This window comes from Triticum dicoccoides, chromosome 2B (assembly GCF_002162155.2).
Source record: "Triticum dicoccoides isolate Atlit2015 ecotype Zavitan chromosome 2B, WEW_v2.0, whole genome shotgun sequence".
NCBI classification, from domain to species: domain Eukaryota; kingdom Viridiplantae; phylum Streptophyta; class Magnoliopsida; order Poales; family Poaceae; genus Triticum; species Triticum dicoccoides.
The window spans coordinates 169,516,180-169,530,919 of record NC_041383.1 but is presented as its reverse complement, the minus strand read 5'-3'; the positions used below and the strand labels follow the sequence as shown (position 1 = coordinate 169,530,919).

The window sequence follows — 14,740 nt, the reverse complement described above, 5'->3', positions numbered from 1 at the left end:
TCACAAACTCTCCTTGAAACCAACAAATGGACTCCAAGAAAAGCCTATGGACAAACCCTTCAAATATAACTCAAGGCAACCATTAGTCCATAGATATTGTCATCAATTACCAAAACCACACATGGGGACACCACATGTCCTTTCACATGGGTTAGTACACAAAACGTAATGGACAATGCTTACCATATAATGAGATCCCTTGATTTCACTCGGCACATCTTCTACGCTTTTTGTCTTGATCAACTTGAATCCACTCTTGTACTTTGTCTTGACCAACTTTGTACCTTATCTTCTCTCCATAAAGATGATGTTTTGAAGGTAAACATGAATGTTCACACAATCTTCTTCTTCAAGACATGCTTTCAATAGGCTCAACTCACACATTGATCAATCTTTGGATAAGTCCTTGAATAGCACCTTGGTCATTACATAATCCCCTTGAAACCAACTAATGGACTTAAAAAAATGTCTATGGACAAACCCTTCAAATATAGCTCAAGACAACCATTAATCCACATGGATTGTCATCAATTACCAAAACCAAACATGGAGGCACCATGCTCTTTTACCTGTTCCGGTACTCTACCGGCGACGGTGACAAAACAAAGGGGAAAATTGAGGTGAAGAGTGACGGGATGATAGAGGATAGGGTTGAGAGAGTTTTATTTTTACCGTGGAAACAGTGCGCCCAACTTCAAATGCGCGGTCCCTGCCTCAGTTTTATGTTGCAAAGTTATTTGATTTATCCAGTTTACGGGAAAACAGACACGTGAACTGATCCACGGATAAACGCACGATCCATTGGATGGCTTACAATGTCCGGACCGTTTGGGATGCTTGCGGAGGGTTGGGGTCGATAGTTGGAGATGCCCTAAAATGAAAACATGCTAAATATACTATTCCCTCCGTTCGGAAATAATTGTCATCAAAATGGATAAAAGAGATGTATGTAGACGTATTTTGCAAAGACTTGTTTTCCTTTCCTCTATATCGGGATCCCGCCGTTGAGCACCGCCGTTTGAGACGCCCTACTTCCCTTTCCCCCCCTCTGACCCTCTCCCTTGCCAAAACAGCTCCCTCCCAAAACGCCCGCCTGAAAATGGCGGGCCTAGGCGGCGCCGGCGGCTGGGGCGGCTTAGACGACGACGACTGGGGCCTAAGCGAGGAGCAGTACGACAAGCTCGAGCAGGACGCCTACCGCGCGATTGCGGAGCGCAAGGCTTCCTCTTCCGCCGCCTCCGCCGCCCCCGCAATCTCGCCGCTCCCCAACCGCGCCCTATCGCCGGCGGCCACGCTCTCTTCGCCGCTCAGGAACGAGCACCCCGCCTCCAGGGTCTCCCTGGAGTCTCGCTTCGGCAAGGTTAGGGTTTCCTCTGTTCTTTTGCTGTTTGGGAGAGGTATTTTTTTGGCAGTTTATTGTTTGAATACTAGGGATTGGGTTTGTGCGTGACACGGAAAATTGGAAATCTTTGTTGCTGCAATGTCCAATGAATTTGGAATGACGGGCCATTTCGTGAATGCAGTACTGTTCACCGTGGTAAATCCCCTTCTTTCTTTTACCTAGCTTTCGTGAATGCAGTAGTGATTTCTTGAAAGAAATCGACATGTTCTTGCCCAAGATTCGTGGGTTGGTGATTTGGTCGGAAATGTGCTAGGGGTTTAGTTTAATGCGTTTGTATTGTGGTAAATCTGTCAACGAAATTTTCTTTATTCTTTGTAGTTTATAGATTTAAGAGAAACTAAGCTTTCTGTATGAAGTATGTTGAATTTGGACGTTGGTTTTTACTTTTTAGGCTCACCTTTTTGTGCATATCATAATTTCAGCATTAAGTTTGAAATGTTCAAGGTATTTGATTCCATCTTTTTGGTAAAGAACTACTCCCTCCGTCCCAAAATAAGTGTCTTGAGCTTAGTACAAATTTGTACTAGAGCTAGTACAAAGTTGAGACACTTATTTTGGGACGGAGGGAGTATCTAGCACCTTTGAACCATGACTTGGAAGTTTGGGTGTCCAATGGTCTGGGTTTGGTGGTCTGGAACAAACTTAGATGGCTGTAGTTAACATTTTTTTTTCAAGCGCATTTCAGTTTCTCTTGCTGACTGTTGCATTGACAATTGAAATTCTGTGGTTTGGAAGCCTTGTTAAGTACAACTTGTCTTGTCAAAAGATGGTAATTTTGGAAATAAGCTGATACAAATTTCTAAACATGAGATAAATCTTGACGCAGCTATAGTCAACATTTTTTGTAAAACTGCATGCGATACTTTGATGGCCTTTGGGGCATGCAATGAACAATTCATTCTTAATTATTCAGAGCGTTGGACATTTTTAGGAGTATCATTTGCTATTCTGTTGTTTTGAGTTGCCCATCATGATAAATCTTGATGCAGATACTGTCAGCATTTTATTTTGAACTGCACACAATACTTTGATAGCCTTTGGGGCATGCAATGAAAAATGCGTTCTTCGTTCTTCAGAGGTTGGATATTTGGAATTGTTCTATTAATGGCCTCATCTGCGATTCCGTTGTTTTGAGTTGATTATGGAGATATACATGTCGATGGAAGCAGAAATTTATCTATTTTGTGTTACATTACCAACTTCCATCTTGCTGACAAAGGAAATCTCTATACTATTCCTTATTATTCCTTCATTATTTTTCAGGCAGAATCACTTTCACCTTCTCGGCTTAGTCAACCAAATGCAGGTATACAACATTCTGTACGTTTTCTGCTTATTCTAACATGAATTGTGGCCCATCTCATTCTTCCTTTCAATTGTCATTGAAGTGAATAATAGTCAGAGCAGCTGGCCTAAGATATCTATACATCTTTTCCTTCATTCTAGTGGTGTGATTGCAGCGAAGTTCCCCTATCACCAGGTACATTTCCCTTATTGCCTAACATATCTATACATCTCATTTTGCCTTTATCATCAGCGGCCAAATCTTTAATCAGTTGCCACAGAATTATATTGTCTACAATATATTTTCTTTTTCCCGTTTCTCTCTCAGAAACTCGTGGATGCATTTCACAAGATCCCGAAAGCTAGCTGGAATGGAAAAGAAAGGTTCCCTTATTCTGTTACTTGACAGTTTCACCAGATGTTTTCTATAGCATAGTAAAGTTTGATGCCTTATGTAAAACACATAACTTATTCTTGGTTCGGTTTGTGAAATTCTTAGGGTGTGGATGTTCCCTCCGACATCTTTATCAATAGCGGAGGAAGTTCTTCATGCTGTACCTGGATTAGTTGTTGAGGTAACAGTTATTTTGTGCACTTTGAATAGCTTTGTTGCTGTTTCTAGTAGTGATCTTCTATTTTGTTTCGTTGAATTTGTTCTATTGCCTTATTGACTGGTTGGCTGAACTGCTCATTCCTACTCAGCGACTGAGTCATTCTCATGATGTTTATTAGCTTCTGGGGTTGAGAATATATAATACAAGTTTTTTAGATGTTGTTGAAGAAAATACTACCCCTGTTGGTTTTACCTGACATCCTAGAATTAGACTTCTAAAGTTTGACTGGAAATGAATTTAAATCTAGGTTGGCTATATACGGAATATACCATTAGATTGGTTATTTTTCTGTAAAGTCATAATTCTACTAGCACATCTTAATGTAAAGTTGTAAAAATTAGTGGCGAAAGTTTGTAAGTAGCATCTCACAGACTTTGAAAAGTCAAAAGTGTCAAGTATTATTGTTTGTGAGGCCATTGGTGTGCGCGGTCCACTATTCTTGTTATTTCAAGGTACTTTGGGAAGCTTGTATTTTCAATTTCTCGGAAAAAAGAACTCCATAGCCACAAGGCCCAAGACATAGGCCTCAGTGTGCTGTCGTCTGTGCAATTGGAGCCTTTTCTACACCTCAAGCAAGAGTAACTAACAGTTTCTGGCCTGTGAATAATAACCTGTTGGTTCCTGGATCCACCAAATTGGTTGTTATTTGGATGTTTTTATTTTATGCTGGTAGTGCATCTAGAGACAATTCATTTTTGACCATAACATGTACATTTACTTACCTGTCAGGTTCAAAAATTGGACCCGTTAGTTCAGCGGGCTTTTGCTGCTGCTTTAGCTGCCAAAGATCTTCGAGGTATCTAAATTTCTAAAGTAAACATTGGAAACACCACATGCTTATGTTTTTTCATCCGCTCGTTGCTAAGATGCTGTTTGAACGGACAAAATTACATGCACTTGAGATATTAAGACCTGTGTTACTTTCTAGTAACCTCTAGTCCAGTTAGATACTCCCTCTGTAAACATATATAAGACGTTTTAGATCACTATTTTAGAGATCTAAAACATCTTATATTTATTTACAGAGGAAGTACATAATAAACTATGCAGAAGTAAAATATTTCTTCAACAGTATCACATAGGTGTAAATCCAAATGACCTGTGCAAACATTTAATTTTCCCAGATAGGTCTTGCGTTCAGCTGTGAGGCTTCCATTGCCTAATCATTTCTCTATTTTTCTCCTAAAATGCTAATCTAACTGTTCTTTTTATTGTTTTTGTTTTGCGGAAGGTTTGTATGACAAGATTCCAGCGGATGTTGAGTCGAAGCTTATGCCCTTTCAGCGTGACGGGGTCAGGTATATCCAACATCCTTGCTCATAACAGTGGGAAATGTCTTTTCTTAGATTCATACATGTGGTGTAATGTTGAACTTAATCACTTAGTTGTCGTACAGTTATAGGATGTTAAATGTAGCAGATAACCATGGCCCTTAATCAAGACTAGGCAGTGACACATCAATCATATACTAGGCCTAATAGATTAAGCAAGAAATTGATCCTGAAATCAGTGGCTGTGCCAGGTATTCAATCATGGGTAGTCAATTGAATCTTGTGTAGTCAGGAGCATACATTTGTAGGACTTTTTTGCATGATGTCTATTTGTTGTAGGACGTTTCTTGCAAAAAGTTGTGTAGTCAATGGACTACACAGCTCATGTGTGGCTTCGCCACTGCCTGAAATCCTGGCTGCTTTCGTCCGTCCCCAGTCTACGTACGTCTTACCTCCCTGTGTACCACTGACACCTTCATGGTTCCTGGTCATGCCATCACAGTATGGTGCTGAGGGTACCCGTCAACATCTATTACTTGGGTTGTAACATTATTAGGTTGTAAAATGGGATGTAAGTTGCTTATTTGGTCCCCAAGAACTCAGCATATTTGGATTTGGCTGAAAAGAACTAAAGGTCCGTGGTACCTTCCCATAGTTGAACGTTGTACCCTTTCTTTCTCGTTATTGTAGGTTCGCTTTGCAACATGGGGGCAGAGTGCTGATAGCAGATGAAATGGGTCTTGGAAAGACATTGCAGGTAATTTATACATTCTCTGTGGACCATCATCACTTCTTTTTCTACAACACGCAGGAGACCTCCGTATTATTTCATTAAGATGAAAAAAAACTACAGAGAGAGGGGGGGGGGGCAAAAATACCCCCGCCCCAAACGCACGCCACACCCACACACCCTGAAAAAATAGCAAAGGATCGCCACACATACAGATGCACATGACTGTCTCGCCCAGGGGAAGGATTTGTGTCATTCGTTTTGCTCGGCAGCATGCAGTCAGTAACTTTCAAACCTGGCGAGCGAAAATGCACAAGACAACAACGTCAAATCTTTCAGGCATTGTTTTTGTTGCCTTTTCTCTATGTAGGCAATTGCTGTTGCTTCTTGCCTTCATGATGCCTGGCCAGTTCTTGTTATCTCTCCATCTTCATTGCGATTACATTGGGCTTCTGTAAGTATCTCCTACTTGTAAAACTCATATTTATATTTGAACAGCAGTTTCCTTTATCCTCAAGGGGGATTTGAATTTGCTGCTTTGCGATTATAACAGATGATTCAGCAGTGGCTTAACATCCCTACGGAAGATATCTTGGTATATCCTCTTTTTTTTTCAGTGTAAACACTTCTTTCGGATTGGTTGCTCTTAAAATCTCTCACCTACTGACCTACATCAATTGCTTGATCATAAATATTCTTAACTAGATTTTCATAATTGTTCTAAATCCCTTTCCCCATTTCTGGTTTACCAGGAAATGTACTTGTGTCAAATTCTTTCCACAGCGAATCTGCCCCTTATTTCTATTGGACATGATCTTGTGGCACATAGAAAAAACATCATACGTCTTGCATGTTTGTTTCCTTCAATGATAGGTTGATTTGCGTGGTCAGGTGAACAAGGATGGACACTTTTTTTTACTATGTTGAACATCTATTCATATTCTTCCCCTTAACCATATTTGAGCATAATCATAACCATCTCTTAATGTAAGGCCATATTTTCTGAACATATGTTGCTCCAATATTTCATTTCCTACGTGAACAAAATTTAACTCTTTACTTTTCACCCTGCACTTTCTTTGAAGTGTTTTTAACTTCTTATGCCATTCAGACGAACATGAATAGACTGTAGCATCAGATTATAAAAAAATTATCTTCAAAGCACTGGCTATAAGAAGCTGATGTTACTCCCACGTTTTGTGTAGTCTAGTGCTCTATTGTTTGCAAATTCTAGTATCACACAAGGTGATAAGTTGCTACAGTTGATGGTGTCACTCGCTGAAGAAATGAAGGAACTGTTAAACCATGAGCAGTTCCCAACTAAACCACATTTATGGTAGTTGTACTGCAAATTAATACTCCCTCCGTTCCTAAATATAAGCCTTTTTAGAGATTCCAATATGGACTACATACAAAGCAAAATGAGTGAATCTACACTCTAAAAACATCTATATATGTCCGTATTGAAATCTCTAAAAAGACTTCTATTTAGAAACGGAGGGAGTAGTTCATATCATACGGAAGTTTTTTGATAATTGGAATTTGTTGCGGAAGTAAATTTACATAGCTAGACAAATCTTAAGGAAACAGACTATATACATCTTATTTCCTTCTATCCATGGATATCAACAACATTTTTTTCAGGTGGTGTTACCACAAACTGGAGGATCAAATAAGGCAGGATTCAGATTGGTGTATTCAAATACCAAAGGAGATTTTCACTTGGATGGGTTGTTCAATGTCATATCTTATGATGTAGTCCCCAAGATACAAAGCACTCTTCTGGACTTGGATTTTAAGGTATGGATTCATCTAATCTTCTGTTTCATTCATGGATATGGGCTGTGTGATTTTAAATTTCCACAGAATGTGTTCCTACTTCCCAGTACACAGGCTGTTGTTTACCATTTAGCAACTGAACACATGAACCAACAGCACAGATTTCTTGCAAAATAACTTGTTTTTTTTTTAGAAAAAGCAAAATACCTTTGCCTTTCTTTGCATTGAAAAGGCAAAAGTTCAGTTACAATCCTCCGAGGAGGTGCAGGGTACAAAAAAGATGAAAGAAAATTAAGGAACATCCCAGTTTGAGGGCAGTACAACCCTCAGCCCTCGAGCGCCAGCCTTTGCCCAGGAGGAGGCCTTGTCTTTGATCATGCCAACTAGTGTAGCGATTGAAGGTTGGGCACCCTCGAAGACCACTCGTTCCGGTGTTTCCAGATCATCCAAGGCACGAGAAGGGTGATAGATGCCAGACCCTTGCGTTGCAGCGTTGGCGTGTCCTGTTTTGCACACAGCCACCAATCCATTAGTGTAGCTTCATGGTTTGGTGCATGGATCGTCATTCTGAGCCAAGCTAGGATTTCATGCCAGGTGTGGCAGGCGAAGGGGCAGTCCAGCAGCAGATGCTGTATAGTTTCCGGGACTTGGTGAGGCAGCGGGGATGGTGCTGGAGTCCATGGCAAGTAAGCCTATCAGCGGTCCAGCATTGATCCTGGTTTGCATAGTAGGTGCCATTGGCAGACCACTTCCAGATCAGCTGGTCTGGCTCGTTGGAGAGGGTGGTGTGTGTGCTGCACAGCCTGCCATAGCTGCAAAATAACTTATTCGAGTATGAAACTTTAATTCTTTCACCAAATGACTGACACGGCACCCAGCCATATGATTGATTGCAGGCATAATCCTGCATCCAGCATTTGCACTTACACTGAAGTAATGCGCATGATTACACAGATTTCAAGTAGACGGGAAAGGCCGTGCATGTAGATGAAAGACTGCTTTTATAAAGATTTTTTTAGTTATTGTTTTAGGGACGCTATTTAGCATCGAATAGAGCAACCAATGTATTTGATGTCTCAAGAATTTTATTGTATTGAGAGCACTGTAGCCTCTTGGCAGCATTAATTATAATTTACCCCAATTCATTAAATCAGGAGTACTTAAGGGATTGAGGTTTCACCTATGGGACTGACAAATGAGTTCCATCTAAACCTTGCGAAGAAACTGATAAGTTCCATTTTGTGATGATGCATTTGTTGACTCTGGTTGGTGCTTCCGTATGCAAGCACATCAATTAGGTTTCTTGCCAATGGAAAATAAAAGGATAAACATGTTCCATTGTACCCCCATCATATGGATATTCGCTTCACTCTGTATTGTGAATATAGCAACCTGACCTCTATCGTAATTGTGTCCTAATTACCATGAACTCAGAATATTGCTATTCATAATCCATTTATACTTGCTTTTGAATGATTTTCGTTCAGATAGTTATAGCTGATGAGTCACACTTCCTGAAGAATGGCCAAGCGAAGAGAACAATCGCTTCACTTCCTGTTCTGCAGGTTTGATGTCTCTTATGGGGGAACGAGTTTTATTTCTGGAGCAGAAATTTCTTTGTATACGTTGTTACAGTTTAATTTGGTTGAATAGGTTGGATAAATTTGGGTAGTTTGCATCACTTTATCCCAACCAAATGCCGCTCACAGTTTGATCATTTGGTGTTCTTGCCTAGTTATTTCATACTAGCCCTTCTGATGACCAGAATTTCCAAACATTCATTAGAATTTACTTCTTTCGTTTTGCTACATTTGTCCATGACCTCGAGGGTCTCATGTCTCTGTCTCCAATTGTTCATCCATCGAGGGAATTATGTGTATAGTTATTGCAATGTTGCTGCTCTCTATCATACTAAAACATTTTAGATTATTGTTAAGTAGCTGTAGTGTGTCACTTAGTTGGGGCTATGCACGGTCATTTCTCTCATTAAATGTTTCTTAGACTTGGTGCTTCCTTGGTCTGGGTGCATGGTGGGGTGTGAACAAATTTACAGTGAAATGGAGAGAGTACATGCTGTGACCTTGAATATTTTTTTCCCGTTAATGCCACCAGTTCCTTAGGATGTATTGTGCTTTCTCGGGTTTCATTCCATCGATCAATTTCTTGCCTAATTACAGCGTACTAAAAGATAAATTACATGACAATATCAACAAAATTAATCAATTGTGACTTCATACTCACAGAAAGCCCAATATGTGGTTTTGCTAAGTGGAACGCCTGCCTTATCTCGCCCCATCGAGTTGTTTACTCAGGTACAGGCTGTTTTGAGATTTAGTTGCACATACTTGACGACAGGAAATTTTCCACCGTAGAGAAGCAACTAATTCTCTACTTTTGCAGCTCCAGGCGTTATATCCTACTGTCTACAAGAATGTAAATGAATATGGCACTAGATACTGCAAAGGTGTAAGTACTAGCTTAACGAAATTGCTTTCTTCATTTTCTGTCACCAATTATGACTATTTACTGTGATTCTTTCCCAGGGGTATTTTGGGCTATATCAAGGCGCTAGCAATCATGAGGAGCTGCATAATTTGATGAAAGCAACTGTCATGATACGCAGGTTGAAGAAAGATGTTCTTTCGGAGTTGCCTGTTAAGCGTAGGCAACAGGTAACCTCATTGGGTTTATTTCCGAGATAAAGATGAAAAACAGAACTGAACTTACTGTATCTACAAAATTTCATTTTGCCTTACATCAAAGTTTACGATAAACAATTCAGAATGATTTGCATGAGATCTGTTAATCACCAACTCCAATTGTTTCTGGGCCTTCTTCTGTTGACTTGGTTGTCTCTTTTAAATGCTCAATTTTTCTTATTTATCTATACAGAATATGTGGAACCTTGACTACCAGTGAAATAAGATTTTGTATCGATCTTGTATGTATTCCTTTAACATCTATACCTAATGTTTGCATGTTGCCAATCTTTTCAGGTCTTTCTAGACTTAAGTGAGAAAGAGATGAAACATATCCGCGCTCTTTTTCGTGAGGTACAGTATGTTAGTATTACTTTAATGTACTATCTTTTCCTGCGAATGATACCCTGTAGACTTGTAGTCATAGCATATGAAAACTTGTAATCACTTCTTGGTAGCTCAACGCGCCGGTACTTCTACCCACATTGTTTGATTGTTGGACTTAATTCTTTGGATTAATGAAGAGCTTTTATATGGGTGCTGGGACAGCCTGTCCTCTCTACTTATTTTATTATCCAGTGAGACATTTGATTCATATATACCAGAAATTATCAAAGTAAAAACTTTATGATTGATTTATACACCAGAAATTATTGAAGTTGAAACTTTATGATCTTTTTCTCAAGTGAAGCTAACAAAAATGTTATGGGTCTCTTCGTTGCGTACTATTTGTTGTCAACCATATATGGATGTTTTAAATAGTTAAGCTTCGTCTTTTAATAAAGAAAAGAGATATATTATATATGATAGATTAGTCCATCGTTTTATGGTTAGATCATTATATGATAAGGTAATATTCTAGTGCCAGAGTCATGATGTGGTTTGTCTTTTTGTAGTTGGAGACTGTCAAGATCAAAATGCAGTCATGTGACTCACAGGAGATGATCGACTCTCTGAAATTTAATCAAAAGAATATTATCAATAAGGTAATCTGAATATGTATATGTTGTATGCCTGTATGCTACTCTAAACTTCTAAAGTTGGTCATCATTTTCTTGATGAACTTTTTTTTGAATTTTTTTCTTGATGAACTTGAAACATTCTACCTTTCTGTTGTGAACTTAGTAAACTAAGCCGCATAAAATAGAGGAAAAATGCACTGTTGCCGTATTTGATTTACTTTTTTTCTAGGCATGTGAAGAGATACTCCCTCCATTCCAAAATATAGTGCGCCCACGCTTCCCGAGGTCCAACTTTGACCATAAATTTAACCAACGAAACCGACTGCGGCGGGAGAAAAAATTATATAATTGAAAACTTCTTTTGAATACGAATTCACTGGTACAACTTTTGCTCCCGCTGCAGTCGGTCTCGTTGGTTAAATTTATGGTCAAAGTTGAAGCACGGGGATAGAGGAAGCACTATATTTTGGAACGGAGGGAGTACTATTTACAATTGCGTTTTTATTTTTCTAGTTGAAGTTTTTGCCTTAGAATGTGGAATGACAAATTAATAGATACTTTTGCAGTTTTTTTGGTAGGTACTTCTGCATTTTTATCTTAGCCCATATTAGGAGCAACTTTATGATAATTAAATAGTTAATTTTTTATATAATTTATATATAACTGATGCCTATTTGATGCAACAATTGATGCAGCTCAACTGCATTGCTTTGCATGAGGATAGTTAATTCTTTTTCTATCTGCATTTAATAGCATGCAGTTACAGTGTTATTTGTTAGACTTGATTTACAGTGTTATCTGTTAGACTTGATTTCGACTTTCATCTTCATTCATCCAATATTAGGAGCAATTCAACACAGGGATAGGGTTTTAGGTTCGTCGTTAGTAAATTCATAGATTTTACCATATTTTCTTCCTTTATTGAGGTCATATTTTTCCTTTTTTAATGTGGTGAAGCTAATACCTTGGAACATATTTTTATGCCATATCTTTATATTTAATATTCTTATATGCGCCTAACATGAAGATACATTGAGAACATGCATTTGAAATAGAATAAATAATTCTCTCCACAGTTCTTGTTATATCATTTACTATCACATGCTTGTATTTTCAATCTCTTAAAGTGATTTATTATTGGTATCAGTGCTCATATTTCATGCCTAATTGCAGATCTATAATGATTCGGCTGATGCCAAAATTCCAGCAGTGCTTGATTACCTGGCCACTGTAATTGAGGTAACTAAATGAGATATTTGTAGATTGTCTTCTTAGCTACTCTAATAAGACCAGACTTGATAAAACTGTCATGAACTGCCCACTTGCTGCCAGTTTTTGGTTCCAAATTGAGTATCATAACTTGGCTAGCTGAAGTAGACACCCCTGTTAGAGTACATAATGGGCCTAATGGGCCCGTTAGTCTTGGGGTTCATTAAAGATAAGGGTCGCTTGCTTAGGGGTCAAGTAAGCCTTGCTTGGGAGTCAAGCAAACCTCTCTATATAAAGAGAGGAGATGTATCAATCTAATCAAGCAAGAATTAAGAAGGAAATCCCTTCCATCTTGCCCGGCCGTGGGCAAAAGGCCCCCGGCCGGCCCTCTCGCACCCTCCTTCTAGCAGCGCCATAACAATTTGGTATCAGCTAGCTTTGGTTCGATCATGTCTTCACCGCCGCCAAGCCCGTCTCTTTCGCTGCCGGTCACCTCGTCGCCTCCGGCGACCACCACGACCGTCGCACCGCTCCTCCGTCGTGCCCGTCCCCGCCGTCCTCACCCTGGAGGAGGTGTCCGGGGTGCTGCAGGACCTAACCCAGGTGGTCCAGGAGATCCACTTGTTCTTGGCCGTGTCCTACGGGCTGCACCCGGCTGGGCTGCCCATCGCCGCCCCCGCGCCGTCGTGGCTGCAGTGGCAGCCGCCGCACCAAGCGGCCTTCGCCGCGCTCGCCGGGCCACTGCAGCTGCCATCCATCGCCACCACCGCCCAGCCCTGGCTGCAGTGGCAGCCGCCGCTCCTGGCGGCCTCCGCCGCGCCCGGCGCGACACCGCAGCAGCCGCTACAGCTGCAGCAGCCACCGCCGGTCTGCTCCGCCGCCCAGTATGGGATGCCCTACGACGGGACTGCGACGACCTCGTTCCCATCAGCGTCGTCGCCATCCCAGGGCGTCCACATCCAGCAGATCAAGTCCCCGCCGTCGCCATCACCGCTTCCGTCTTGGATCGCTACGTGTCGGCGGCGGTGAGGCTGCAGGCTGCTGCGCGCGGCCTCCTAGCGCGTCGGCGTGTGCGGTAGATGCGTGGTCTGCAGCTGCCGCTCCTCCAAGTTGCCCTTCGCTGCGCAAAGGACCTCGATCTCGTCCGCTGCGTTGGGGATCTTGGGCATGCGGTTTCCCCCACGGGCGGCGGGCATGCTGTTTTCCCCACGGGCAGTGACCTCAAAGTCTGCGACATCGGCAGTTGGGGGGGGGCACCCCTCCTCGTCATTCTCCATCGCAAGCCCTCCACTCTTCCCTGTGCGGTGCAGACCAACAGCCGTCCGACGGGGAGAAGGCAGGGTGTCACTGACAGGAGCGCACCGCGTAGCACCACTGTTTTCCACCGCCCGTCGCCGCGAGGGCGCCTCTGCTGGTCGCTCTTGTGACCACTTGCAGGTGGCCATACACATGCACTCCTTTGGTCCATGTGGTGTCCATGGGATCCAGGTGGCTGTACACGTGCGCGTCCGACGTGCGGATGGTGTCCACTTTTTGTTAAGGGTCCAAAATAAAGCGTCCCAGTCCATTTCAGCTTGAGAATAATAAAACAAGCCGAGATGTAAAAGGCTTGTTTTTAGGTGTTAGGTTTGTGTTGCGTCGAGTCATGGTTATAAGTTGGTTAGGCTGCAGCTCGAGGACAAGCTGCATGTCCAGGTGGGGTGTAGTGTTAGAGTACGTAATGGGCCTAATGGGCCCGTTAGTCTTAGGGTTAATTAGAGATAAGGGTCGCTTGCTTAGGGGTCAAGTAAGCCTTGCTTGGGAGTCAAGTAAACCTCTCTATATATAGAGAGGAGATGTATCAATCTAATCAAGCAAGAATTAAGGAAATCACTTCCATCTTGTCCAGCCATGGGCAAAAGACCCCCGGCCGGCCCTCTCGCACCCTCCTTCTAGCAGCGCCATAACAACCCCACTGTTTTGACTAATTTATATTGAACTATGTGTGCCTCACACTTCGGTGGGACCACATTCTTGCATACTTGCATGATACCATATGAAAAATAAAATCCATTTTTATAGCCTACCTGTTTCAGTTTAGTAACTTTAGTTTGAGCTGAACTAAATGAGTGAATTATAAGTGGGAGCTGGTGATGCAAAGTTCACTTCATCCACATCTTTCACCTCTCTTTCCCACTATGCAAGAAAGTCTGACAAAACATCACAGTTTAATGGAGGGGAACTTTTGGTCTATGGGTGTATATACACCCTATATTGAAAAAATAAATAAATAAAAAATCAAAAAATTCTGAAAATATTTTTGAAATAAACTTGACCTAACATTGTACTTGTGAAAAAAATTCCACAAAAAGAAAATCCCCTTTGACTTCTTTAAGAAAAACAATTCTTCGGCCAAAATAATGTGAATAGTGACCTATAATAGCAATTTTTTTCCCCTGAAGTCAACACTGTTTTTTATTCGTGAAAATTTATATATTAGTGCAAAAGAAAGTCAAGTTTATTCTAAAAAAACCAAGGGGTATTTCCCACAGTTCAACCAACTACAAAATCATAGTTAGAAGAGGCGCGCGCTTAAGCGTGCCTAGGCTCTAGGCATTGGCAAAACGCATTGCGCATAACTACGCTTAATCTGTGCATAACTGCGCATAAGCATGCGCTTTGGTCAGTAAAGCCCAAGGCGGTGGCAAAACGCACAATTAACACCTACTGCTTTTTTGAACTATAATAAAATAGAACGATGCTTTCTCACAGACTAACTTAACCACCTCTTGAAAAATCTCTAATGAAAAT

General features: G+C 41.2%; 1 pseudogene; it reads left to right on the top strand.

Moving 5' to 3' along the window:
* The first annotated feature begins 1,032 nt into the window (after positions 1-1,032).
* The window catches only part of LOC119362829, an 18,717-nt pseudogene continuing 5,009 nt past the window's right edge, over positions 1,033-14,740 (top strand).